Source organism: Rhinopithecus bieti, unplaced genomic scaffold (genome assembly GCF_001698545.2).
Source record: "Rhinopithecus bieti isolate Rb0 unplaced genomic scaffold, ASM169854v2 scaffold_46101, whole genome shotgun sequence".
Lineage (NCBI taxonomy): Eukaryota > Metazoa > Chordata > Mammalia > Primates > Cercopithecidae > Rhinopithecus > Rhinopithecus bieti.
In genome coordinates, this window is record NW_016819049.1 from 941,076 (window position 1) to 964,377 (window position 23,302).

A 23,302-nucleotide genomic window follows, 5' to 3' on the forward strand; every position below is an offset into this window, starting at 1 on the left:
CACAGTGCGTGTGATCATCCCAAGGTTCTGACAAATCCTGCACTGGAAGACTCTTAGGTTAACTAAGCACTTACCAGATGCAATTGGCCATAAAACCTCCTTTCTCCCCCTCACAACAGCCACAATTGTAAGATGGATATTTCCATATTTATGAAATAGGGTAGTCGTACAATTGATAGACACATGTAATGCAGAGCTTCTTTAAACCCTGAGAGATGGTTGTTTAATCAAAGGCCCTCTAACAATTGGTGGTGACTTAGAATCGAGGCCATATGATCACGTCTTGCAGAAGTGATGATGTATGGAAATCACTTTTGAGGAAGAGAGTGACATATTGTGACTTGTGTTTTGGGGTGGCCATTCCTGCAGCAGTGTGAATGAAGCCAGGGGTGCTGAGCAGGCTGGGCTGGGAAGCCTGAGATCTAGACCTTCTAACCCTCTTGAAGATCTCACTGATGGGTCTGTGGAGTGAGGCACTGACTTGGTGCCTGCAAATAGGAGAATTTAATTAGGGCACTGGGGTATTGTTGAAAGTTTGGATCACTGCTTTGCCCTAGGAGGCCTCTTGTCTTCTAATGTAAAAAGACAATCTAGAAGACACCTATTCCTTTTTAAACAGCTGTCCAGAGATGCCTGTTGAGGGTGTCTGGGGATCAAGGCTGTGCACGGATCCTGGGGCGGGATGAGTTTTGGCTCCTCTCTCTGCCTTACAGGACACCGCTAAGCCAGGAAGCCTGTCGGCTCTACTTTCAAAACACGCCCAGTATCTGACTGACTCTCACCTTTCACTGCTACCACCCCAGTGGAAGGCACCATCTCTTTTCCCCTGGGTGATGTCAAGGGCCTCCAAACTGGTCTCCCTGCTCTACCCTTGCTCCCTGCAGTCTATTCTCAATGCCACAGCCCAAGGGACCTTTGAAACATGTAAGTCAAGTCATGCCAGTCCTCAAAATCCTGTGATGATCCTGCATTGCAGTCAGCTTTTGAAAAGCTGGTGTCCTCACCATGGCCTAGAGGCCCTATACCATCTGGTCTCGTCCCCTGTGGCCCTCTCCCTGGCTCTCTGGTCCTTGCTGTTCCAACGTGCTGCCTCGTGGTCTTTGCCCTCGCCATTCCCTCAGCTGGGTGCCCATTCCCCAGGGCTAACTCCCTCACCATTGGGCAGCCTCTGCCCAAATGCTGCTTCTCATGGTGCCTTTCCTGAGCACATATTAAAAATTGCAACTCCCCCTACCCATCACTCTGTGACCCCTTTCCTGCTTAGTTTCTCTCCTGATCACTTTGCACCTCCTAACATCTAGACGCTGCAGTGAAGGGATTTGGCTGACGTAATTAAGGTCCCAAATCATTAGCTGACTTTATGAAAGGGAAGGCTATCCTCCAGGAGCCTCACCCCATTAGATAAGCTCTCAAAAGGGACTGGGCATCCAGCGAGACAGATTCAAAGCTGGATGTGGGGAAGTTCTCCGCTGCTGGCTTTGAAGATGGAGGGAGTCGCTTGGTAAGGACCCAACAGCAACCTCTAGTAGTTAAGAGCAGCCCCCGCTGACAGCCAGCGAGGAACTTGGATCTGCCAACAACGACTTGAACTTGAAAGAGAGCCCCGAACTCCAGAAAGGAATGCAACCTGGCCAACACCTTGACTTCAGCCACACGAGGCTCTGATCAAAGGGTCCAGCTAAGCTGTGTGTGGACTCCTGACGCATGGAGATGATGAGATGATTAGTGGGCGTTATCTGAGGCCACAGAGTGTGTGGTAGCAAGAGAAAACGAATGCAATTAGCAACCTCTTCCTTTTGCTTATCAGCTCTCTCCTCCTGCTAGAATGTAAGCTCCAGGCAGGCAGGGATTTTTGTTTTGTCTGCTGCTACTATCTCAGCGCCTAGAACAGTGCCTGATGTATGGTTGGTGCTCTATACATACCAGTTGAACGGATGAATAGGAGTGGGCCCCCGGCATCAATCAGCACAGCCCTGCCTTCCAGGTGCTGCCCGTCCATCAGGGCAGATCAACGCCACCTGTGAAGAACAAGGTGGGACATGCTAATGGTAGCAGGAGACACAGAATTTAGTTGTTTGCTATAAATCCAGTCTGGCTGCCCGTGCGAAGATCTGAATTTTCACAACCCCAACAAAGCACTCTGCTCCTAGAGGAGCATCACTGAGATATTAGTGCAACCCCCAACCACCCCCACTCAGGTAATTAAGGCCGGCCTGGCTCCACCTCCCACTGCACTCACTGAGAGCTTGCCTGGGGAAGGCTGGTCACCCCACGATTGCTTTGTGCTGAGGAGGAAGCCTCTCAAACACCTACCTATCAAAGTAATTAACCTATTAAAATGAAAGCAATAAATCCTGGTGCCAGGCTGAGCCACAGGGAAGGGGGTCTCTGTTGTGTTTCTTTCATTTGGATTTCAAAGCCATGTCACTGTGACTTCATAGTCACAATGGTAATGAGTCTGTGCACTGTCTGATGCCTGGGGGCCAGCCACTGTGTTGAGGTGTGTGATGAGGCAGCTGCTCCCCAAACCCAGCAGCCCTGGTTTGGGACTAGCTGATGTTGCTCTTTGGATGTGGTGGGTCAGGGTCTGGGGGAGGTATAAGAATGACATTCTGGACTCCTCCCCTGAAATTTCCATACTTCCCCTAACCTCCCATCCCCTCTGTCCCAGGTAGGCAGGGGTCGGAGCTGGAAGTCCAAAATCTTAGAATTTTAGAACAAGAAGGGGTTGTAGAAGTCCTTCGTGTTACAGCTGGCACACTGAGTGAGACACAGAGAGGGTGAGAGATTTGCCTGAGGTTACACAGCAAGCTGAAGGCAGAGCCAGGACTGGATTCTAGGCACTTTCTACTATGACGGCTTGTCTGTCTGCTTCCTTGAGGGTATCAGGGTCAACCTTACTCCACAGAGGGGAACACATTCTTTATTTTTAGCTCTCTAAGAATCTGCTTGCAGTCTCTGAGATGAGGCCTAGGAATCGAGGTTGCCCTGAGAAACCAAATCTGTAGAGGGAGCTTAGAGATCACCAGCTCCATGGGCTCCAATTTACAGATGAGAAAACTGAGGCCCAGTGAGGATCAGGGCTAGCTCCATGCCCCCTGGCAAACCGGTGGTAAGAAGCCAGGATTTCTAGCTCCTGGCCAGTGCTTCCTCTCCCACTCCCTCCCAATCTCGTATCTTCCTATCAGGAAGGAAGTGGCCATTGAATCAGAACCTTGAAGGAAAAGTAGTCAGACCTGATGGGGAGGGAATCCCAGGGGGAGGGTATAGCTTGAATCAGCACCTGGTGGCATCAATGACAGGTGTGTACAGGAAGCAGGGAGAGGCTCAGGTTGTTGGAGCTCAGGGTGCAGAAAGCAGGTGCAAATGTGACCTCAGGGCAGGGGGCCTGGCGAGTGCACAGACATACGTGCCGGAGTGAGCTGAGGAGGAAGACATGTTGCTAAATGGTGGTGTCTGCTCCTGGGCTGGCAGGAAAATTCCCGTGGGATGAGGGTCTTGGTGGTGTGGGGTGGGGTGGGGGTGGGAGAGGCCATAGCCTCAGCCCTGCCCCAGTATCCCCCTCCCTTTCCTATCCCTGGGTGCTGAGCTCATGGGAGGAGGAGACATGGGAGTGTTCTCTGGCCTCCTCTTTCTACCCCCAGGCCATATTTTTCTCTCCTTTCTTGCCGACTACATGCCTGACCTCAAGTTTGCATTCTGAGTGTTTCCCTTTCTGTTCTTTTCTGGAAATGCTCATGACAGCCCTGTGTCATCAGCAGGGAAGATGCCACTGTTCCCATTTTAAAGATGAGGCAACTGAGGTCCAGCGTCTTATATTTCCTTGGAATGTACTGATCTCCTTGGAACCGATACAGTGGTAAGAGATGACTCATCTGCCAGGCACACCCCTGTCATCCCAGCTACTCAGGAGGCTGAGGCAGGAGGATGGGTTGAGCCTAGTTTGAGGCTGCAGTGAGCTGTGATTGCATCACTGCACTCTAGCAGTCTGGGCAACAGCCAGCCAGACCCCTGTCTCTCTAAAAAAGTAGATGAATAACCCCAGAGTCCTTGATTCTCATCCTGGCTTCCCCACTCACCAGCTGCTTTTAGAATGTGACTAACCTCTCTGGGCCTCAGTTTCTTCACCCTTAGAATGGGGATGCCAGTATCTTCGTAGCATTGTGTGAGAATCAAATGAACTGATATGTGTACATATTTGAGCCACACAGCTATGGTCAGTGTCCTCATCATCATCATGACTGAAAGTGATCCCAGAGCAGAGCCCTCTCAGGTGACAGAAGCCCAGCCAAGCCATGGGAGGCTACCCCACCTCCCCCATCTCCCTGGGTCCAGTTGAATCTGAAAACAATGAACTGGGTCCCAGTAAGTATTTTCAGTCCTGACAATCAGAGGAGAGTTTGGAAAAAAAAAAAAAAAAAAAAAAAAAAAGGAGAAAAGAGAGTAAGATCAAATTGTTTTTTTCAGGGAGAAAGAAATCTCATTTGGAGGCGAGCTCTGTAGCGGGGAGCCGGTGGCACCGGGTGTAACACAGGATCTGTCCATCTCCATGCAGCTCAGGAATTGCTGCTGGCATTTCTAGCAAGTAGCTGCCACAGGCCCCACTTCCTATAATATCCTAATTAAAGGGCTGTTATTCATACAGGAGGCACCGTTGCCAAGTGACAGGCTGGGGTTGACCATGGCCTGGGCCTGGGGAGCAGAGGTTGGAGGCCAGGGAGGGTCTTCCCCACTGGGTACCTGTCTGCCCACTGCCCACCACCAGGCCTGAGCTGTGCAGCTGGGAAGGTCAGGTGTCTGAGGGGCTCTCCCAGTGTTCCCAGTTTAGGGGTGGGAGCTCCAGAGAGGGGCACTCGTAAGGCAGGAGGTGGGCAGGGATTAAGAAGAAGGCCTCCCTGGAGCTCAGCCAGGTGGAGAGCTGGGGATCAGCATGGATGGGCAGCTAATATGGAGATTGAGGGAGGGGCAGAGGGACAGATGGGAACAAGGAAGGAAGGAGGAGTTGCAGGGAGGAAGGGACAGCTGCTGAGCATGGCTGGGTGCCAGGCCAGGGCGCTGTGGGCCCTCGGTCTCATTTGCCCAGCAGATCAGTCTCCAGAGGCAGCGACTGAGATGAACCCTTCCCCTGAACCTCACTTTTCCCACATGTGGAGTGAAGGGCCAAGTGAGGTGAATAAGTGAAGGAAGAGAGAGAGATGAAAGGGGATGGGGATGAGGGAGTGGGCAGAGGAGCCCCCAGAGAGAAGGGCCGCAGTTGCTAACAAGCCATTCCCGCAGCAGCCAAGTGCGGTCCTCGAGGGAGAGGGTTTTGGGCAGGAGGGACTTCCGGGGAGGAGAGGGAATTCTGCACATGCTATTCCACTCAGGAAGTGGGGTAGGGAGGTGCTGAGTCCCCCAGCGGCAATTTGGGCAGAATGTTCCAGATGTTCTGCAGGGAAAGCAGAGTCCTTGGGATGTGTGAGCAGCTGTTGGTTGGTGGGAGTTGGGCCTCAGGTTGGGGACGGGGTAGTACGTACCTCTTCCATCTGGGAAGGCACTTGGGGGCTGGGCCAAGAAGGATCATCTGGTTACAGGGGCGAGTGCCTGTGTGTGTGTGTGTGTGTGTGTGTGTGTGTGTGTGTGTGTGTATGTGACTGTGTATATGTGTGTAGGTACGTGTGTGTGTGTGCTCATGTTTTACAAACCCAGGAGTAGATTTGCTACCCCATTGACCACTAGTTAATTTCCAGAATAAAAGTGAAGGAAGAGATGGAAGAGGGCTCTTGCAGGAGGAAGCTGGGGTCGAGAGCAACCAGGGGTGTCCCTCCTGCACCCATTTGGAAACACAGGAGGGACTACTGTGAGCAATTCCTCCTCAGGTTCAGGCCTGGGGTTTGAGGTTGGTGCCCTGTGGTGTGCCCAAGGGTTGAAGGAAAGTCTAGGGTATGGTCCTGGCTTCCTTGGGCCTCAGTTTTCTCATCTACATATAGGGCTTGTAGTCTCTGCTCTCCTAGCTTCAAAAAAGGCTGTGAGGACTCCAGGGAGTGATGACTAGAGGCAGGATCACCTACATAATTTGCAGGGCCCCTTGCAAACTGAAAAATAGAGACTCTTTGTGAGAAATACATTAAGAATTTCAAGACAGCAACAGCAGAGCATCAAATAAAGCATGGGCCCCACAGAGCTGCATGGGCCACATGTCTGTGAAGCTGGCTCTGGCAGGAAGGGGTGTAGAGGGGCAGAAGGCCCCTGTGCCCATCTGATGTCTTGGCTCAGAGCCAATTCCACATGGGTTCGTTGTAGGCCCCAGGGAGGCATGACAACCTTCAGCGGTGGATTCTGGGTGGGACAGGTGGGTGGAGGGAACTATGGGGTCATTTAGGGGATTGGGGCTTGGAAATGCTGAAAAAGGAGGAGATGGTGCTGGTGTGAGCACAAACCCTTAGTGCTTATGGCTTCCTGGAGAGACTCCCCACTTTGTCTGCCCTAGTCCTGGCCCTGAGCCAGGGTCAGGGCCAGGGTCTCTCTAGCTGGCCTGGGCTACTGGTCCTAGGGTGGTGGAACCAAGGCAGGTGGCTGATTCTGAACATCTGCTAAAATACCATGTGAACCAACCAGCATCAAGACCAAGTCTTGCTCCCAAGAAACAACTCACTATCTGGTCTTACTTAGGGTCTCTTGACCAGTCGGAGAGTAACCTTGGGGAAGAAGAGGCCTTCCCAACACCCTCTGACCAGCCCTCAAAGGTGGGGCATATACTCTAGAGGCCCCAGTGGCAGCCTGAACCCTGGGGTCTGGGGCTCAGCACAATTGAGGATACCTGCCCCATGCGAGGATGCCTGCCCCATGAGAGGCTCATGCTGGGCCTTGGAGAACTTATAGGCAGGGATGAAGGGCTGAGCTGGCCTTGATTTATCAACAAGGCCCTCCTAGTGAGAGACTCTGCAGCTAGGACCCAATCAAGCCATGTCTGGATTCCTGAACCACAGAAACAGTGAGATGGTAAATGTGTATTGTTTTAAGCCTCTAAGTTTTGGGAGTAATCATGAATACATCCCATAATAGTAATGACACTAGGATTCGCTTATTCATTCATTCATGACCTCAGTCAGTACTCATCCACTCATTCACTTATTCATGGAACCAACAAATATCCATGAAGTGCCCATCCTGTGTCAGGTACCAGCGTCATGTTAGCATGAGCACTTGACATATGAACTGCACATTGCAATTTACAAAGGACTCGCCTGTGGGTTAATTATTCTTGTGTCTCAGCAGAAGGGGCTCCTAGAGCTCCTCGAGTGTAGCCCTGTAATCAAGGCCCGCTTGCTATGTCTCCTCCCTATAGCAGCTGAGGATGGTGGGGAGCCCAGCTTGTATCCTCCCGCCTGCCTTTGTCCATTTGGTCCCAAACAGGCACTATCAGTTCAAGCCCAGCATGATCTTGAAGCCTCAAGTTCCCAAAGACTCAAGGATAAGAAACAGAACCTTCTAGGCCACTGGCCAGAAGAGGCACCTGTAGCTCTGATATGGGTCCACTGTGTCCCCACCCAAATCTCAGCTTGAATTCCCATGTGTTGTGGGAGGGACCAGGTCAGAGATGATTGAATCACAGGGGCAGGTCTTTCCCATGCTGTTCTTGTGATAGTGAATAAGTCTCACAAGATCTGATGGTTTTAAAAAGGGGAATTTCCCTGCATAAGCTAATTTCTCTTGTCTGCCGCCATGTGAGACATGCCTTTCACCTTCCACCATGATTATGAGACCTCCCCAGCCATGTGGAACTGTAAGTCCAATAAACCTCTTTCTTTTGTAAATTGCCCAGTCTCTGGTATGTCTTTATCAGGAGCATGAAAACAGACTAATACAAGTCCCTCTTCGGTTCAGGTAAGTAACTTTCCTGGGCTCTACACTCATTCCTGGCATCCAGGATCTTAGGGGGTGGGGTGGGGTCTTCCCACCTGCCTGAAGTCCTTTGTCTGTACAGAAAAGGACACTAGTCTGACCCAGCCCCATTCCTCACCTGGGCACCCACGTGGACCCAAGCCAGAAAGAGAAGTTCAGGCTAAGATGCTGAGTCAGGGTGCTTTAGGCAGCAAGTAATAGGCAGCAAGAAAATATGTTATCTCACGGGACGAGATGTTCCAGAGGCAGCGTTGCTTAATTCCATGACTCAGCAACATACCCCAAGACCATGGTTTTTGTTTTCCCTTTTCTCTCTCTTCCATCCTCAGGGTGGGCTGTTCCCTCATGGTCATGAGGTGGCTGCCACTGCTCCAAGTATCACAGCCTCATAGTGGTAGCCAGAGGCAGAAAACAACTTGCTTCTTCTGACTCATTTCTTTTCAAGAGCAAAGAAACTTTTCCCAGAAGTCCCCCAGCAGACATTTTCTTTTGTTTTGCTGGCCAGAATTGCACGACCTGCCCTCTCTCCCCCAACAAAACACAGTCATTGGGGTTACTGGGCTTGGCTTAGACCAATCATGATTCATTCCCTGGGGCTGGGAGTGGCTCCACCTTTCCTGACCTCTGAACAGCACTGGGCTTCTGTTAGTGAGGAGTCCCTGCTGTCCTACTCTGCCTTCTCTGTCCCTCCCCTTCCCACTCCAGGCCTCAGCCCTCAGGAACGTACCCCCATCCCACGCCTGACACCTCCCCTCTGGTCAGCCGAGGACAGGCAAGGATCAGAGTCTCTGAGACAGAGGACCCAGTGTGGACCAGAGCCCTAGGCTGACGCAGGACCTTGGCATTGTCCAGCTCCCAAATCCCTGGGTAGCTGATCTCAGAGCTCCCCTGCCCACCCCCAGCCGGTCACAGAACTGCTGACACTCACATCACACTTACCAGGCTCTGTCGTAAACTCTTTATGTAAGTAAGTTACTCCTCACAGCAACTGTAGAAGTAGTTCGGTGATCATTTTCATTTATCAGAGGAGGGAATGGAGACAGAGAGCTAGACCATGCAGCCGGAACTTAGTGGAGCTGAATGTGAACCCAGGAAGTCTGGCTCCAGAATCTTTCCTCAACTGCAGCTCTACGGCCCCCCAAGTCCTGCTCCAACCCCTTAGTGCAGGTCATTGAATCACAGCCTTTCTGGGCAGCAAGCGGGACAGAGTCGAGGAGGGGAGGTGTCCTGGAGGGACCTGGGCTGCCTACCTCCCCCAGCCTGTGGCATAGTCACAGGGCTTCAATGAACCTCTGTCTTTCATGTTTGAAAGGAGAATCCTAATGATGCCTGTATCAAAGGGGTGTGGTGAAAATGAGAGATTTTTACCTCTAATAGTTAGTAGAGGATGACAGGATGGCAGAACGGTGACGGAGGAGTAGCCGAGGAGCACAATGGATATAGCTCCTTCTGCCTGCCACCCTCTTGTCTGGTGATGCCCATGGCTTACTCCTCCACTTCCTACAGATCTTTGCTCAGCAAGGTCCTCTTGATCACTGATAGGAAACAGAGTGCCAGCACTGGCACTTCCTCTCCCCTTCCCTGCTCCATCTACGAAGGGATCCCATCAACATCTGACCTATTCGCTGCCTTGTTAAGGTGAGTACTGCCTGTCTCCTGCATTAGAATATAAACTCCACTATTTTGTTCACTACTTGTCTCTAGTGCCTAGAATGCAATTCAGCACATAGTAGGTACTCAACAAATAATTATTAGGGAAATGAGTGAATGGATGAATGAATGAGTAGAGGGGAGGATGGAATGAATGACCCATGCTGAGATTTGAATGCTGGTCTTGCTGAGGGAAGTGGGGAGGTCAAGTCCAAGAAGTCTTCCCAGCCCCACAGCTGCTGTCCCTGGGAAATCAGCGGCCACTCCGTATTCAGTGTATACTACTGGGTGTAGGGAAGGAGCTCCAGGCTTAACCTCTCTTGCCCATCTCCTCTCTTGGCTCCCTACCCTTCCAAGACACAGAGCCTTGTCCTGAACTTATCCTACCCTGGCCTCTCCTCATAGGTGGAATCTGAAACTTCAGGAGCACTTGGTCTGGAGTCAGACAGATCCAGGTTCAAATCCCACTGCTGTGGCCTCCTTGCTGTGTGACTTTGGGAAAAGCGACTGGTTGTCTGAGCCTTTGGCTTCTCTTTTGCATTACGGGTCCAATCACAAGCCTGACTTGCAAGGCTTGTGGGGACTAAGCTTGATGATAGACGCAGACCCTTATTGTGGCTTGTGAGAAGCACTTAATATAAAAAATCGAAACCAACCAGACAGACGATTACTGAGTGCTTACCCTCAGGTGGACAGGGTGCTGGGTGTGTTATGTGCACTTAGTTCTCCCACCCACCCCATGGAGTAGATACTAGCAGTATTCCCATTTTAAAGATGAGAAAAAGGAAGCACTAAGATGTTCAGTTATTCACCCAAGAGCACCAAGTGAGTGAATGGCAGAGCTGGGATTTAACAAACATTTAAAACAAAACAAAACGATAGACATGAGAAGATGAGGCAGTGAGAAGCTCTCTGGCCTGGGGGATGGGAGCCCTGCTGCTGGTCCCTAACTCGCTTGGTGACCTGGCTATTCCCACAGGCGATGCAGAGAAAACCCAGAGGACAAACCGGCTCTCACTGAGGGTGTCTGGGGAGTAGGGCCTTGAAGCAAGAGAAGAAGCTCTGCTTTATTCTGTTTTTAGAAGCTTTTTTTTTTTGGTTGGGGAGAGGGGGAAGCGTCTGGTTATGAAATCAACACATGCACATTTTAGAAAACATGGAGATGACTTAAAAGTATAAGGAAATAAAAGTGATCTGAAATTTGCCAACCCTGAATGTTCACTGTTAACATGTTCATGCAGTTAATTTATTTGCTCAACAAATGTTTATTGAGTGCCTCCCATCAGTCAGCTCTGTGTGTGCCGGACACTGGGGACAGTGTGAGAACCAAGTGGACACAGTCCCTGCCCTCTTGGATTAGATACTGCACAGCAAAACAGACTTGGGGCGGCTCACGGGTGTGGTGCTGAGGCGGAGGAGCCACGTGCTGGAGGGCTGGACGCGGACACGCAGAGCCAGGACCTGTTGGGTGATTGGATTGTGTATTCTGTATTCTCCACTAACTAGTAGGTGTGAGCATCTTTAATTGGGAAACTTTCACAATGCGTTCGTGAGTGGAAGGGTCCCCAGGTGGAAGGCATGGGCAAAGGCACGACAGCCGCTGCACCTTGGGCCAGGCCCTGGGACACATAAGATTCCCCTACAGGAACCCTCTGACCTAGTTTCTTATTCCTCCTGGGTGTTCATGTCCATCAGAGCCTGGACTCAGGCCTCACTCCACCCTCCGTGGCCCAAATCCTGGGGTAGTGTGAGTCATCACAGGGAAAGGCCTGAAGGGCAGCCTTCAAAGTCACCCAGAACTCCCGCCCCATTTAGCTCAGATGGGGCAGAGGCTCTAAGGCTGCGCAGCAAGGCGGGGCTGTCGTCATAGGCAAGGGTAGGAGCCAGGCCTTGTGTTGCCTGTGTTTTCTTTTTGCTGCTCTCTAGGCTCATCCTAAGCCAGCAGGCCTGACCCCTGTCCCCTCCCACCTGCTCCTCGACACGGTCAAGTTTGCTGGAGGAGTGCTGTCTTTGCCAGCGGCCATGCCTGATGCCACTTTGTGCTGGTGATCTTGAAGGATACATGAGAGAACAATGCCTCGGCCTTTGCCCCCACTGTCTTCTCCAGCCAGGCCTGCTGGCCTCTTAGGCCTGCCCCCAGCCTGGTTTAAAAGTCCTCCATGCCCCTTGGCATGGAGAAGTCACTTTGGCTGACTCCTTGTCACAGCTGGGGCAAGGTCCAGGCTCGGGTAGGGGATCCCCAGCATCTAGTGTTCCCTCCCGGAAAGGTGAGCTGTTCTAGCCACAGAGGGGGAAGGCAGAGTTCCCTTTCTTACTAACTGGATCAGGAGGGGGTGCCAGCTCCACTCCGCATGGTGCATATACACATACTACCACGTGCACATATGTTAGCACCTAGGCCACACGTGTGCACACCCACCATGAGTATAAGCATCCACCAGAATGTATGCTGTGTGGAGGCAGGGCCTTTGTTTCATTCACCGAATGCTAGCACAGTGGTGGGTGCATAGAAAGTGTTAATGAAACATTTGTCAAGTGATAACTAAATGAATGATGAAATGAATGGAAATAGTTGTGCATGTCAGTGGATATGCAGGGGGACACTCCCGTGTCCATTGACAGGCATATGTCAGGCTCACACACATACATGGGTACACCAGCACGCAAACATATGCTCAAAGACATGTGCACACAGGTATGTGCCAGTCACACTAGTTGATGTGCACATATGTGCATGCTTGCTTATTTGAACACGTGAGTATGTGGCACACACCAGTGCACGCAGGGAGACTCACATACCCCTGGTGCAGATATGCACACACAAAACCTGCATTTATAAAACTGAAGACATTCGAACAAGATTGAGCAAGTCCCGTGTTCAGAATCCTGTGCTAAGTGCTGGGTAGGGCTCAGGGGTACAGAATTGAAGGTGGACTGTACTGGGCTCTGTCCCCAAGATGCTTATAATCTATGGAGGATGACAGATATTAATTGAAATAGTACAGGGGGTGAAGGAAACCATGTATATGGGTGTATTTGTGTGTGCACATGAGTGTAAGAAATCCTAGAACCATCAGAATGGAGTGTTGGGTTCCCAGGTGTGTCTCCAGGTGGCTCTTCTAAATCTTGTTTCCAAGGCGATCTAGGGACACTGAATGACATGAGCAGAGACGGATGGACTACTTAAAAACGCATCCACAGCATGTATTTCTCTTCCTGTGTGCACACACATGCACACAGCACACATGCAGGCCTACAACACAGGGATACACATGACCACAGGTGCACAGAACACCCTGCAGCTGCTCACACACCTGGCCAAGCACACGTACCCCACAGGTTCTGACAAGGCCTGCAGGTGTCTCTGGCTCCTCCTGAGTCAGGGGAAGGCACCTTGAGAGAACCCTGTAAGATACTGGAGCTGGTGGCTCCTCTAAGGAGTCTATTACACAGCCCAGCTCATTCATCCTGGAGGTGGGTAACTGGATGTGGGCTGCATCTTGGGGGTAGGAATGGGTTTGAAATGTAGCTGAGTCTCAGAAATGTCCTGGACCTAGTGACCTCAAAGGAGATTGCGTGCGGCAGGTAGTCCTGGGCCCAGCTCCTGTTCTTTTAACCACACCAGGCTCTTCGGCAGGACTGGAGACGCCTGGGATTTGGGAGAACCCGAGGAGAGGGTGAGGGATTGACCATAGTTATGAAGGGGGCACCCATGAATGCCAGAGCTGACCAAACAAGTCAAAGACCTGTGACACAAGGGGAAACTGAGACTCAGAGAAGGGGAAGGGCTTTCCCAGGGTCACAGAGAGAGGCAGCAGTGAACGTGAGACTGGAGCCCAGGTTCCTGGGGCACTTGCTGTATATAGCCCTGGGATGCCTCAGGTGGAAGCAGAAGGGGCACTCGCTTGGGGTCCATGATCCTTTTCAGACCTTTCCTCCTTCCCAACACAGAAATCAAGGCCCCACCCCCAGACTTGCTCATGAGGAGGTGGCTCCTGACTCTACTTTGCCATCAGAATGACAAAGCCCCTTTGAGCTGTAGCATTTCGTGCCAAAACAAAGAGATGGACCAATGACCTCTGATGTTCCTCATTAGCTCATAGGACTTACCCCTGGGGATATCTCAGACCACGATTTCTGTAATATGGGCCAAGGAGGGAGGGAAAGATACTGAACCTAGAATCAAGGGCTTTGCTTCAATCCTGCAATAGCAACTTCCTGGCTGTGTGAACTTCAGTGTGCCATTTAACCCTTCTGTGCCTCAGTTTTCTCGTCTGTAAAATTGAGATAACATTCTTTATCTCATAGTCTGGGTTGTAGATTAAATGAGCTAATGCCTGGAAAACTCTTAACTTCATCAGGCATGTAGCAAGTGTCCACTCAAAAGATGGTAGCAATGATTATTTTGGTTAGAACAGTAATTGTTAGACCTGTCTGTATGGCTTATACCCTGTATGCACAGGCCTTGTATACAGCAGGTGCTTGCAGGCAGCAGCAGGGAACTTGGCTCTTTTTTACTCTGAGGCATAAATTTGGGAAGCATAGTGTGTGTCTAAGCATGGGTACATAGCTGATAAATACCCAATGTGGAATGCAACTTTGCCTGAATCAGGCGAATGAACCTGCCAGTGCATCAACTTGAGAAACGAGTTTCGATTTCCAGCTGCCTGTGATGTATGGGCCTGCTTAGGAGCTGTGGGCTGGAAGCTCTTAAGCCTGGTGCTCTGGGCCACATGGCTGCCTAGCTCAGCAGGGCCCAGCCCCTCACGCCAGGGCTCTGGGAGACACTATTGGAGCCTGATCCGGGGATTTCCTCTTGATGGCCGTGGCATCAGGAGGAACTGCAGGAGCTGGGAGATGGGGTGGTAAGGCTGAGGGACCAGGGAGGAGCACACTGGGGACACCTCAGCTCCTTTGTCCTTTGGGACTTGGAGGTTTGGAGGGCGGGGTTTATCCCAAGAGCCTGAGAAAGTCAGCCCTGACTAAACGGATTCCTAGGGGTCTTTAGGCCTAGGGGTCTCAGATTCAGTGAATAAGAATAGTACACCTAGTTAAATTTGCAATAAAGAACAAACACCTTTAAAGTAGACATATGTCCCAAATATTGAGTGGGATGCACTTACACTAAAAATTATTCAGTTGATCTGAAATGTAAATTTAACTGGGCCTTCTTTATTTTATCTGAGCCCCCAGGCACCAGCTGTGTGACCTTGGACAGATCACCTCCCCTCTCTGATCTTCAGTTTTCTCTCCTTTACAAGTGGGGATAAATCGCGGTCCTCACATGGTTGTTATGAGGATTGGTGAGACATGTAGACTGATAGTAGATTGTGGTGACTGAGACCGTGACTTTTCAGCCAGACTGCTTGGGTTCAAATCCTGACTCTGCCATATCCTAGCTCTGTAATCCTGGGTATGTGCCTCAGTTTCCTCATCTGTAAAAAAAAGAGATAAACATTTTTCTCACAGGTTATAGGTAGGATTAGATGATACAATACACACATATAGTGCCTATTACAGAAGAGTTAGTGGCACATAGTAAGTGTAAGTGCCAAACAGGGATTATGCATCTTTATTGTATTATTATTATAGGTATTATTATTACCATAATTGATTGTCTCCTACTACTCAGTGGCCTCCTAAGGCTGTTCCCTACTTATCAGCCATTTTCACTTTAGTAAGAATTAGTTGATAGACCATCTTCCAATAGATGAATCGTTAAGACAGGCTTGCAGAGGAGTGAGTTGGAAAGACAATGAGGGCGTGTCCAGAAGGAAAGAGCACTGAGGACCACTGACCTCCATCCCACACCTGACCCTTTGGAGATGCCAGACAGGGAAGAAGAGGGAACACTAGACTCGGAGTCAGAGAAGCTGGCTTGGCTGTCCCTCCCACAGCTGTCTCCATCTCAGATATGGCAAATCTACCCTTCCAGACACTCAGGTCAAACACTTTACCTCTGCCCTTGACTCTGCTCTTCCTCCCATGTGTCACATCCCAATCCATCAAGAAGTCTTGTCTGTACATATAGCAGCATAGGACCACTTCTGCCCACATCCTTTGGTGGGGAGCCACTGATACGAGGCACCCAGATTATTGTAGGAGCCTCTTCACTGGTCCTATCTGGCCCTAAGTTTTGGCTTTCCACCTACTCCTGGTAGTCTTCCCTGATTACCAGGCACTGGGCAAGGTTAGGGCAGGTGCTCAGGAAGTGCACATGGAATGAAACACATCTTTGAAGGAGGACAGCAGGATGTTGGTGGGCAAGGGAGGGCAGGCTCAGGATAGACCTAGGCTCCTTGAAGCAGTGAATGGGGACAAGCCACCGGCTTTCCCCAGCAGGCTGTCTGTGAAGAAGCCATATTTGCAAAGCACATTAAGCTCAGGCCCGAGTCTCTGTCTTCAGCACTTAATTGATCAGCATGTGCAGGGCAGAGGCCTTACAGAGAAGTGGACAGGCTTCAGCAGGCCTTGGCCACTGGGTAGTCCAGGGTATCTACCTCTTTTGGTGTGGTTGGACAGTGGGATCTCCATGTGCCCCCCTGCACAGTGCACACTGTATCTGCCTGCAGGCTAGAATCTTCGGGCTGATTTTAATATAAATTAGTCTCTTCTCCTTGCTCTCCAGCAGTCCGAGCTGTGCTAAAAGGATAATTAATTGGAATGAAAACACCAGCTCCAGCTCCTCTGATCTGCTTCTCTCAGAGAATTCACAATTGTCTTCCTCCAAGTCCCTCCCCCACAGGCGCCATGCTAACTCCTTCAGAGGCCAGCTGCAGAGGGATGCCCCGACCCTGCCTCCCACTGTGAGAAGGTCCCAGAGACACCTGTGATGGGCTGCGGCATTAAGATCTTCTTATTGGAAGGCCACAGGCATTTCAAGGTCAGGAGAGGAAGCCTGATCTTGACCAGTGTGGGGAGACGGGAACAGTGACCTGATCCATGCCACGGGGGCAAGGAGTGCAGGTACACAGTGGTCCTTTCCGACGGTAGAGGCATCTCCCCTGGCCAACCTGTTTTTCTTCCCGTTTCACTCTCTCTACCCTCTTCCTCTCCTTCTGCCACATTTTTTTTTTTTTTTTTGAGACAAGGTTTTACTTTGGTGCCCAGGCCGTAGTACAGTGGTGTGATCTTGGCTCACTGCAACCTTCACCTCCCAGGCTCAGGCAATCCTCTCACCTCAGCCTCCCGAGTAGCTGAGGCTAACAGGTGTGCACTACCACGCCTGGCTAACTTTTTTGTTTTGTAGGGACAGGTTTTTACCATGTTGCCAAGGCTGATCTCAAACTTCTTCTCCTTTTCTTTTTTTTTTTTGAGACAGAGTCTTGCTCTGTCACTCAGGCTGGAGTGTAGTGGTGCAATCTCAGCTCACTGCAACCTCCACTTCCTGGGTTCAAGTGATTCTTCCTCCTCAGCCTCCCAAGTAGCTGGGATTACAGGTGCCTGCCACCACACCCAGCTAATTTTCATATTTTTAGTAGAGACGGAGTTTCACCATGTTGGCCAGGCTGGTCTCGAACTCCTGGCCTCAGGTGGTCCGCCCATCTCAGTCTCCCGAAGTGCTGGGGTTACAAGCCTGAGCTACTGCGCCTAGCTGGTCTTGAACTTCTGAGCTCAAGGGATCTGCCCACCTCGGCCTCCCAAAGTGCTGGAATTACAGGCGTGAGCCACCGTGCCTGGCCTCCTTTCCCTTCTGTTCTTTGGGTTTAGGCTGGTGGTAAAGGGCTCATGCAGTGGGCTGCTGGTGAAGGGCAGGCACTAACAGCAACCACAGCTAATGCTCACTGATGTGTTTCCTAAGAGCTTTATATGGGTAGTGCATTTACACAACAGCCCAGTGAGCTGGTGATTACTATGATTCCATTTCACAGAGGAGGCAACCAGGGCACAGAGGTCATGCTGCTCAAAGTCAAACAACCAGCCTGTGGTAGAACCAGGATTCAAGTCAGAACATGTGATTTTTGAGCCCTTCCCTGTGTGTTGGGCCCTGACCAGGATGTTGAAGAAAGACTGAGTTTGCACACCAAGTCTCAATCTGTTAGCCAGTCCCTCTTCCCTCTCTCCTGTTCATGATACCCCTTCCGCAGGCTTTTTTTTTTTTTCTGAGATGGAGCTCTGTTGTCCAGTCTGGAGTGCACTGGCACTATCTTGGTTCTCTGCATCCTCTGCCTGCTGGGTTCAAGCTATTCTCCTGCCTCAGTCTCGAGTAGCTGGGACCACAGGCATGCTCCATCATGCCCGTCAGCCAGCTTCTTGCTGCCATCTCTTCTTGCACAATCATGTTCCCCTCTCTCTTGCTTTCTCTCTCCCTCTCTCATGTCCTCTCTTCCCCCACAGAGGGCCCAATCACCATTGATCAGCTCAACCATTACAGGAGGATCCAAAGGGGACTGAGTTCTGAAGTAAAAGGAGATTGACAAGGATTGAGAGTGCTCAGACTCTAAAGCCCTTGAGAAGTTCCAGAAGTCCCCTTTAGTACCGCTGCCCCAGGCCCCAGGGGCTCCTCGACCTCCTCAAGCACCGACTACTTTCCTCTAGGCATGGTCATCCAGCCTGAATCACATCCCCCACTCACTTCGTGGTGGACATGATTGTTTTTCTGTAGAGTTTAAAGATTAGGTTTGAGGCAATATCACTCTATTAGTCTGCAGGGCAGAGAGTGAGAGAAACAGAGGGTATCAGAGCTCTGTGATGGACTAAACAGGCTTTTGTGGGCTAGCCTGGGAACCAGCTTCTTTTACACACATTGTTTCTGTGGAAGATGCTTTCTGGGTCCCAGAAACCTTATTACCCACTGACTAGGTGGTCATGGCTTATACATTTAGCTTCTTGTAATTTCAAAATAGCTTTGGCATTGGAGAGCTGGGCTGCTTGGAGGAGAAGAAAGGCTCTACCTGCCCTCAGTGTTTCTCACCTCAGCTCTAAATATATTAAAAGGCCCACCCCACCCCAACCTCTCAATCCCATAATGCACTTTTTTTGGAGACAGGGTCTTCCTCTGTCACCCAGGCTGCAGTGCAGTGGTGTGATCACAGCTCACTGAAGCCTCGACCTCCTGGCTCATGCAATCCTCCCACCTCATCCTCTTGAGGCAGTACTACAGGCATGTGACACCATGCCCGGCTAATTTTTTGTAGAGCCAGGGTCTCACTTTGTAGTCCAGGGTGGTCTCGAACTCCCAAAGTGCTAGGATTACAGGTGCGAGCCACTGTGCCCAGGCCCATAATATGCTTTTTAATGGCAGTAAATTATCCAGGGTCTGGAGGGGTGGGAGTGAAGGCAGGAGATAGTGGGATATATTGGAGAGAAGAAAAGTGAGAGAACCCCTGCTATGATCTGCTGAGGCTGCCATAATGAAATCCTGCAGACTGGGTGGCTTATACAACAGTCCAAGATCAAGGTGTTGGCCAGATTGGTTTCTTCTGAGGTCTCTCTCCTTGGCTTGTAGATGTCTGTCTTCTCCCTGTGTCCCCACATGGACTTCCTTCTATAGGTCTGTGTCTAAATTTCCTTTGCTTATGAGGAGAGCAGTCATATGGGATTAGGGCCAACCCGAATGACCTCATATTCCATTAATTACTACTTTAAACACCCTATCTCCAAATACAGTCACATTCTGAGGTACTGGGCATTGAGATTTCAACATATGAATTTTGAAGGACAGAATTCAGCCTGTAACAGGAGCCATTTCCTGTTTGGAATTTCTGTGTGCCTGGCAGGGGATGCTTTAGCTGGAAGTGAGGTGGCCCTCACACAGCATCAAGCACAATGGAAGGTGTAATGACCACCTGCTGCTCCCCACTTTTGTAGCCAATTCTTTGAGATCCCAGAGCAATGAAGTATAGACAGAGCCAGGTTCAGCACATGAAATCTGTAGAAATTTGATTGACACAAAGATGCTGCCGGTTTCTTAGGATCAGGCCAGAGGTGTTGCAAATCGAAGGCAGAGGAATTTCCTAAGCATCTCTAAAGTTATGGCTGAGGCTTCTGTAAATCAGAAAACCCTTCTCCCACTGCAGTGTTTCTCAATTCCTTATCACTGCAACAGCCAGGATGAGTGGCAGGTGCTTTAGAAAGAGGGGCAGCGGGAGCAAGCCCTCCAGGGCTACTTCTATCACTGAGTTGAAGATGTTGGTCCTTTTGAGTCTCGCCTAATACTTTCATCTCCCTCTGATGACCGACCCGTATGTCCTGAAACATTTTGAGGTGTATCTGGGGTAAGGATATTGCTGGCATCATTTTATATGTGTAGATCATAAGGAAACCAAAATGACAGAATGTGTACATGTCACCTGTGGGAAAGGTGAGACTCCTAAGCCAATAAGAAGCAAGTTATGTCCAGAAAGCAGTTATGCCCCTTTTATTTGATAATAAAGGGCAACCAAGCACTTGATCCTGGGAAATAAGTGAGGAAGTGTAGGGAACAAAGTGGATTTGACTCCAGACCTCTGCTGCTTAAGAGGGGAGTCCACTGTAGCTCCCCTCAACAGGAAAAGCCCAACCTCTGGGGCCTGGCACGCCTGATTCCATATCTTGGTGATGTGACCCTGGGTAAGTTACTTAATCCCTTGTAAGCCTCAGTTTTTACATCTGTAAAATGGGGATGACACCCAAATGATGTAATTTATAGAAGTGTTGAGCCCGGCGCCTGACACATAACAGGTGCCTAGTGCATATCAGCTTCTTCCTTGTTCTTCCTCTCCCAATCTGTGTCTCTGGGTCTTTCTACTTTGCCTGGGGAAGGTGACTGTCACTCTTGCCCCTTCTCTGCAGCATTGATCATGTAATAAGACGTAAGAAACCTGGCATATGCATTATAATTAGAGAGTTTCTCGGTTTTCCTGTCTTTAAATGGTTGGGTTAGATATGGTGATATCTGAGTTGCTTTCCATCTCTGACAGTTGTGAATGCTATATTCTACTGGGGCTGTGGGACCTTGGCCTTGGAAATTCATGAGTTAGTCAGGACCCCTTTCATCCTGATGGTCAAAGGCTGGTCTGGATCCCTTAGAAACAGCTATGGGACACACAGACCTCTCCCTACCTCCGACCATGAGAGGAGGGAGGGTGGTGCTGGGGCTGGTGACAGAGCTACCGGGTGTTGCTATAATTAAACACCATGTCTTACATCAATTCCCCAGTGACACTTCTCTACAGAGTCAGGCTGACATTCATTTCTTATAAGAACACTTTGTCAAAATAATTTTTTTATTAAAAAAAGAAAGATTCTTGCCAAGGCAGGAGAACCATATTTTCCAGGACTCTCCAAGGGAGAACTGACTCAGAGCAAGCTCTGAGCAGGGGTATCTGCTTATTGGCATCTCAGAGATCTGAGCCTGGGGTAGGCGTGAGCTCTGAGCGGTTATTGGCTCCACATCTTGTGCTCCTAGGTCAAGATCCCAGACCCCTCTGTAGGATGGAAGAGAAGATGCTTGGAGCTTGGAGCTCTGGTTCAACCCAGAGGGGGAAGTGACTGCTTCAAGGTCTCAGTGCCTTCTGGCAGGGTAAGGCTGGAGCTGTCTCCTTCATGAGTGAGCACAGTGAAATGGAAAGGACAATAAGCCCATTGGTGTCCCTCTCTCATACTCAGCTTCTTGTTTGAAAAGTAAGAATAATTATGCCTAAGCTAGTGGTTATCATGGGAGCTAGATTAGAGGGTTTATGGAAAGGTGCCTGGCTCAATGAATACAGGGATGTAATTCTGGAAGGCATAGGAAATCCAGAGGTCTATACATGAGGAAGGAGAATTCACTGGGCTCTTCTACCCAAACAGCTCCCCGGAAGTTCCACTACACTGCTTCCTAGGGCAGGACTGGGGAAGGAGGAGCAACCTATCAAGTACTCATGGGCTCCAGCACCTTCTTTGTGAGTAGGATGTGCTCCTGACCACTGCACCACACTGCCTCCCTAGAAGAGTTGTGAACTTTTATAATGAGAACTCAACCTTTCCTGGGCCTTCTGAGCAGTGAGAAGACACCATCTTGAAATAATACTCTAAGTATGAGGCAAGGTCAGAACTCAAACCCAGGTCTCTGCTAACTCAGATCAGTGTTGGTCTCCCAGGCTCATGGGAACTGTCCCTGGTGCTGACTCCAGGTCCACACTCTCTAGCTTGATTTGGCCTTGCATCTGACTTGGGTTCCTGCCATAAAAGGCCCTTAAGAACCTCTTTTGGCAGAGGAAGACAAAGCCCCCAGAGGACAAGTGACTTGTCCAAGGCCACATAGCAGTTCCCTGTGACACTAGAGTACTTCATCACTTCATTGTCCATGGATTCTGCATTTCTAGATTGACATTTGAGACCAGGTTTTAAGCTTATCTTTGTCACTGACTCTGCCAAAGTCATAGAAAGAGATACCTTACAAGTGTGTAGTACTTACTAACTTTTGAAGTGCTCTCACTTTGAATTTTCAAAATAACCTTTTTGAACAAGACAGATAGGATGGAAAATAAGGTAACACAGAGGAGATTCAAAGAGAGGCCAAGTGATTTTCTTAAGGCTGCCCAGCTAGTGAGTGGGAGAATCAGGACTAGAATCTGGTTCTTCCAGCGTCTTATGCTGATGTCTTCTGCATGATCCCCATGGGACTTGGTTGGCCAAGCTTAGCCCTGGAAGAAATCTTACTGGGTCCATCTGAGCCTGTGCTCCCATCCCGTTCCTCGGCCTGCTTCCTTGAACCTGTTGGGGGTTCTGGTACAACTGGTCTGGGGCAGATGCCTTCTTCACAGTCATGCCAGGAGGGGAAGGGAGGCAGGCCATTCACGGTCTATTTTCACCTTACACTTCTCCTGGATGGTGTCTGCCTCAGGGATATTGGCAAGGAATTCTATGTAAACTGGATTGGGGCCCACAATCTGGAACAAAAAAACCCTTCAACAACTGGAGAATAGGCATAAAGGAATGTTGTTGGTGGCTGAGAGGAAGGAGGCTGTGAAGGCAAGGAGGAATCAGAGTGAAAGAAGAGCACCCCATCCCCGTACCTCATTACAGTATGGTGTCCAGCCTCATTAGAGGGCATCATGACCACAACACCCCTTCACAGTGTATGTGGACCCTCTTTGGGCTGGTAGATTATGGAGATATCTATAAGGTGGTTGTAACGTAGACTGACTCAATAGTGGACTGCAGCCAGGGTACACAGATGTCTCTGCTTTTATCTTATTATTATTATTTTTTTGAGATGGAGTTTCACTCTGTCACCCAGGCTGGAGTGCAGTGGTGTGATCTCAGCTCACTGCAACCTCTGCCTCCTGGGTTCAAGTGATTCTCCTGCTTCAGCCTCCCAAGTACCTGGGATTATAGGCACACACCTCCACACTTGGCTAATTTCTGTATTTTTAGTAGAGACTGGATTTCACCATGTTGGCCAGGCTAGTTTGAACTCCTGACCTCAAGTGACACTCCTGCCTTGGCCTCCCAAAGTGCTAGGATTACAGGCATGAGCCACCACGCCCAGCGTCTCTGCTTCTAATACTCAGTTTTTCTCCTCTGTTAATGATCATCACTTCTCAAGAAGAGACCAGTGGAAATTTCCTGCAGCCACTGTGTTTATGAGTGGTGCATGCATGTGATTGGGCACACACTGGCCCACTTTTTCTCTCTTTCTTTTCTCTTTCCTCTCTTTTCTCTTTTACTCATACCCATCCCATCTCTTCATCCAAGCAGAGGTAGGTGAAGACCAAAGGAGAGAGTGGGGACTGGAGAGGGAGCTGGGTGTGGGGAATTTTAGCGTGACCTTCTTCAGTCATGCGATGAAAGAAAGAGCTGT

The 23,302-nt window shown here is 50.0% G+C and overlaps 2 long non-coding RNA genes across 4 annotated transcripts; one reads left to right on the forward strand and one right to left on the reverse strand.

Moving 5' to 3' along the window:
• Positions 1–242: 242 nt before the first annotated feature.
• On the reverse strand, positions 243–2,394 carry LOC108519236 (uncharacterized). 2 transcript variants are annotated; one of them, XR_001882582.1, is made up of 3 exons: positions 2,314–2,394; positions 1,924–2,018; positions 243–488 (listed from the first exon to the last, which is right to left on the reverse strand). It is a non-coding gene; the product is annotated as an uncharacterized LOC108519236 (long non-coding RNA). The 2 variants fall into 2 exon arrangements; XR_001882581.1 differs by having other exon boundaries at positions 2,240–2,365.
• Positions 2,395–2,486: 92 nt separating this feature from the next.
• On the forward strand, positions 2,487–4,622 carry LOC108519235 (uncharacterized). 2 transcript variants are annotated; one of them, XR_001882580.1, is made up of 4 exons: positions 2,487–2,575; positions 3,745–3,859; positions 4,204–4,365; positions 4,468–4,622. It is a non-coding gene; the product is annotated as an uncharacterized LOC108519235 (long non-coding RNA). The 2 variants fall into 2 exon arrangements; XR_001882579.1 differs by having other exon boundaries at positions 4,212–4,365.
• Positions 4,623–23,302: the final 18,680 nt, after the last annotated feature.